We start from the raw sequence: 5,000 nt of genomic DNA, 5'->3' as shown, positions 1-5,000 counted from the left end.
AAAACATACATACACGTACACAACAACAACAACAACAACAACAACAACAACAACAACAACAATAACAATTCCATGGAGATGCACAAGAGAAAATGTAAAGGAAGAAATTAGATACACACACACACACACACACACACACACACACACACACACACACACACACACACACACACTGTACGTATGGTAATAGAGACGCACATAAGGTGTTAATTAAAGGTGTGTAGGGAAGCCAGGTGGTAATTTGCTTTCATAATACCCTTTCTCTCTCTCTCTCTCTCTCTCTCTCTCTCTCTCTCTCTCTCTCTCTCTCTCTCTCTCTCTCTCTCTCTCTCTCTCTCTCTCGACAGATAAAAGAATGAAAAGAAAAAAAATAATGGGTATAAATGCATTTTCATATTTTATTTCAATTCAGTGTGACATTTTTATTTCTCTCTCTCTAATTTGACACATGGGACACACACACACACACTCTCTCTCTCTCTCTCTCTCTCTCTCTCTCTCTCTCTCTCTCTCTCTCTCTCTCTCTCTCTCTCTCTCACGTCCCTTTACAATATCATTACCACCCTCTCTTTTTCCCTTCTCCATTTCCCCCTTTCCTCGTTTTCCTCCATCCCTCTGTCTCCCTCGTAACAACTTCCCTCTCCCTCTCTCCCTCTCCCTCTCCCTCTCTCTCTAAGCTTAGAATCACCACACTTTCCTTCATTACTCGTAGGTCGCTTTTGTCCTTTCTTTTCTGACCACTCTCACACAAATTGGAATCTCTCTCTCTCTCTCTCTCTCTCTCTCTCTCTCTCTCTCTCTCTCTCTCTCTCTCTCTCTCTCTCTCTCTCTCTCTCTGACATCCTCGTTAATGGTGTTATTGTCTCTCTTTCTTCCTTTTTCTTCCTTTCTCTCTTTATTTTCTTTTTCTCTCGCTCCCTTTCATGTTTTTAGGATGGAGGTGATGCTGTGAGAGAGAGAGAGAGAGAGAGAGAGAGAGAGAGAGAGAGAGAGAGAGAGAGAGAGAGAGAGAGAGAGAGATGGACAGGACGCCTTATCGTCACCATTGTTTCAGGAAGAGGAAGGAGGAGGAGGAAGAGGAAGAGAAGGAGGAGGAGGAGGAGGAGGAGGAGGAGGAGGAGGAGGAGGAGGAGGAGGAGGAGGAGGAGGAGGAGGAGGAGGAGGAGGAGGAATCTGCTTTTTCCTGAAGGAGAGACTGGACAGTGTTTGATGTTTTTGTTCTGTTTGTCATTGTTCTTGGTGCTCTCTCTCTCTCTCTCTCTCTCTCTCTCTCTCTCTCTCTCTCTCTCTCTCTCTAGGTTGGAGTTTGGTGGTGTGAGGTTAGAGACTGGCGGGATGAGAGTGGAGATAAGAGAGAAGAAGGAGGAGAAGAAGGGGGAGGAGGAAAAGGAGGAGGAGGAAGAGGAGGAGGAGGAGGAGGAGGAGGAGGAGGAGGGGGAAGAGGAAGAGGGGGAGGGGTGGTGTTGCAAGATTCCGGTAACACAAGAAGAACAAAACAAACTATTTAATGTGAAACAGAAGAGAATAACACAGATGGTTGCTAACACACACACACACACACACACACACACACACACACACACACACACACACACACACACACACACACACACACACACACACACACACACACACACACACACAAGAGAATTATTCAACCATTCATTGTTGTTGTTCGCCTCGTTTTGTGTTGCTCTGCCCTTGAAGGAGGAGGAGGAGGAGGAGGAGGAGGAGGAGGAGGAGGAGGAGGAGGAAGTGTCAAAACAATAGGAATGAATCTGTTTGGTTTGGAAGCTGTGTGTGTGTGTGTGTGTGTGTGTGTGTGTGTGTGTGTGTAGGTCATTTCATATGTATTACTTTAAGGAATCTTTATATTTTACTTTTTTTACTTTCCTTTTCTTTATTTGGTTGTGTGGATGAGAGAGAGAGAGAGAGAGAGAGAGAGAGAGAGAGAGAGAGAGAGAGAGAGAGAGAGAGAGAGAGAGAGAGTTTCCTCACCTCCCAGAATGTCTTCAAATAATAACAAGGTGCTGGAGGAAGACATCTTGAGAGAGAACAGACTAAACCTTCCTCCTCTTCCTCCTCCTCCTCCTCCTCTTCTTCGTCTTCTTTTTGCCCTTCATCTTCTACATCCTCCCATTTTTCATCCTCCATCTTATCCTCGTTTCTTTTGTATTTTCATTCTCCCTTATCTCGTCTCTTTGTTTCTCTCTCTTCCTTTTCCTTTCCTCTTTCTCCTTTTTCGTTATTTTGTCCTTTTTTTCTTTCCTTTTCCTCATTTCTTCTTTCTAATATTCTTCCTCTTCTCTTCAAAACCCTTCTTCTCTTTTTTTTCTATTTCTTCTTCTTCCCTATTTCTTCCTTCTTTTCCTTCTTCCTCCTCAATATCTCCATCATTTTCTTCCTTCTTCCTTCTTTCCTCTATACCTCAATGTCTTCCTTCTTCCTCCTTCTGTCTTCCTCTTCTTCCTCTACATCTTCCTCTCTTCACTTTCTCTTCCTCCTTCCCTTCTCAATTCCTTATCCATAATGCTAATTCTCCTTTTTCCCATTCCTCCTCCTCCTCCTCCTCCTCCTCTTCCTCTTCCTTCTCCTTCTTACCCAACACTCCTTAAGACTCGCCTTCCTCTTTTTCTAGCTAAACTATTCCTCCCACTCCTCCTCCTCCTCCTCCCGTAGCAGGCGCGTATGTGGATATAGGAAGTCGTGTGTACGTGCACATTGAGAGGCAGGGGTGTGGAAACGTGTGTGTGTGTGTGTGTGTGTGTGTGTGTGTGTGTGTGTGTGTGTGTGTGTGTGTGTGTGGAGATACAACAGCTGTTTCTCTCCCTCTCTTCACTATAGGATCTTCCCTTCCACACGAGCGCCTTCTCTCCATCTCTCCCTTTCCTCCTTCTCTCCCTCCTCCCTCTCTCTCACTCTCTCACTTTCTCCCCTCCCTTCATCTAGGCCTCAACATTCTCCCTCCCTTCTTAGCTGGTCCCAATATCATCTCCTCCTCCTCCTCCTCCTCCTCCTCCTCCTCCTCCTCCTCACGCTGTTCTTTTGTTCCTTTGTTTCTTTCTCTCAAGGTCACCTGCATTTCTCTATTCCCCTTCTTTTTTTTTATTTACTTTTCTTCTTTCTCTACTTTTCTGCCTTATTTTTTCTCTCTCTTATCCTTCCTTCCTTCCTTCCTTCCTTCCTTCCTTCTTTGCGTCTTTCCTTCGCTTTGATCACGCCCTTGGAAGTTAAGGTCAAGTCTCTTTTGGAGGGAGAGAGGGAGAGGGAGAGGGAGAGGGAGAGGGAGAGGGAGAGTGAGTGGGAGAGTGAGAGGGGAGGTGAAGTTGTTATGAAGTTGAGAGGGATTACTTTCTCTCTCTCTCTCTCTCTCTCTCTCTCTCTCTCTCTCTCTCTCTCTCTCTCTCTCTCTCTCTCTCTCTCTCTCTCTCTCTCTCTCTCCATTCACAACCTTAAACTCTCTTTTCAGGTCCACTTCTCCTCCTCCTCCTCTTCCTCCTCCTCCTCCTCCTCCTAATCTACTTCCCTTTCTTGTTCGCCTTTTTTTCTTTAATCTTTTATTTGTATATTTTCTTTGTGTATGTATGTTGTATGTATGTGTCTATCTATTTATCTATCTGTGTGTGTGTGTGTGTGTGTGTGTGTGTGTGTGTGTGTGTGTGTGTGTGTGTGTGTGTGAGTGTGTGTGTATGTTTATCTAATTATCATATCTTCTCTCTTTCTTATATTTTCTTTAGGTTCCTTCATGTATTCCTCTCCTCCTCTCCTCTTCTTCTCCTCTCTCTCTCTTCTCTACATTATCCTTCCCTTTCATGTCTCGCCTGCCTCTCCTTATTATCCTTTCTCTTTCATCTCCCTTTCTCGCTCTTTGCTCTTTATTCTCTCTCTCCTCATTCCTTCCACCGCCTCCCTCTCATCCTTTCTTTATTCCACTTTTCACCTCCTTTGTGCCTCCTCCTCCTCCTCCTCCTCCTCCTCCTCCTCCTCCTGCTCCACAAACTCCCATCCTAAATATATCCTTTCTCCTTTTCCCTCCTGTCCCATCCCCCACTCCTCTTTCTTCTTCCCCCTCTCCCCTCTCCCCTTTCCCTGGAAGGAACTGCACGGGGGTAAATAGGGCGCGGCGCCCCCTGCATGAAAGACATCAAAGGAAACCCTCTTTGTTATGGTCTTGTGGACACGGCAGGAGGAGTAGGAGGAGGAAGAGGAGGAAAAGGAGGAGGAGGAGGAGGAGGAGGAGGAGGAGGAGGAGGGACACACACACACACACACACACACACCCTTGAAAAAAAATTCCTCATATGTGCTTTCACCCTCCTCCTCCTCCTCCTCCTCCTCTTCCTCCTCCTCCTCCTTCCTTCTTTCCCTCCCGTCTCCATTTGAAAAAAAGGAGGAAGGGGAAAGATTTGAGGGAAGTGAGGGGAACAGGAAGGGAAATTATTGATGGGGTGTTAGAAGGGAAGGGAAGGAAGGGAAGGGAAGGAAGGGAAGGGAAGGGAAGAGGAGGGAAGAGGAAAAGTTTAAAGGTCTCTTCTTTCCTATCATTTTCTCCTTCTCTCCCCTTCCATTCCCCTTCCTGCTCTTTCTTTCCCTCCCCTTCTCTTCCATCACTTCTGTCTTTCCCCTTCCCTTCTTGCTATCCTTCTCTCACTTCCCTCCTTCCTATTCCTTCACTTCTCTCCCATTCTTCTTTTTCTCCTCTTCCTTTCCCTCCTTCCCTTCCTTCCCTTCCTACCCTCCCTTTACCTTAGCACAGTTTTCCTTCCTTGTCCTCTTATCCCTCCCTCTCCCTCTCCCTTCTCTCCCTCTCCCTCTCCCTCTCCTTCTCCCTCTCTCTCCGCATCATAACACTCTTCCAAAGCCCCAAGGATCACACCAGCATACATTTTGCTCTCCTTCTCCCTCTCCCTCTCACTTGCTTTTCTCATCTCCGCTTTCCTTCTTCCTTTATGTATCTTCTTCTCATTCTTCATCTTTCTTATTTTTTTCTGTTCCTCTTT

General features: G+C 46.0%; 1 protein-coding gene across 2 annotated transcripts in view; it reads right to left on the bottom strand.

Annotated features, from left to right (window-relative positions):
- Positions 1 to 5,000, bottom strand: part of LOC135093410 (uncharacterized) — a 55,151-nt gene that overhangs the window by 30,624 nt on the left and 19,527 nt on the right. The window lies entirely within an intron of this gene.

Source organism: Scylla paramamosain, chromosome 43, assembly GCF_035594125.1.
Source record: "Scylla paramamosain isolate STU-SP2022 chromosome 43, ASM3559412v1, whole genome shotgun sequence".
Classification (NCBI taxonomy): domain Eukaryota; kingdom Metazoa; phylum Arthropoda; class Malacostraca; order Decapoda; family Portunidae; genus Scylla; species Scylla paramamosain.
Note: the sequence above shows the minus strand (reverse complement) of the source record. Positions and strands in the feature narration are given on the sequence as shown.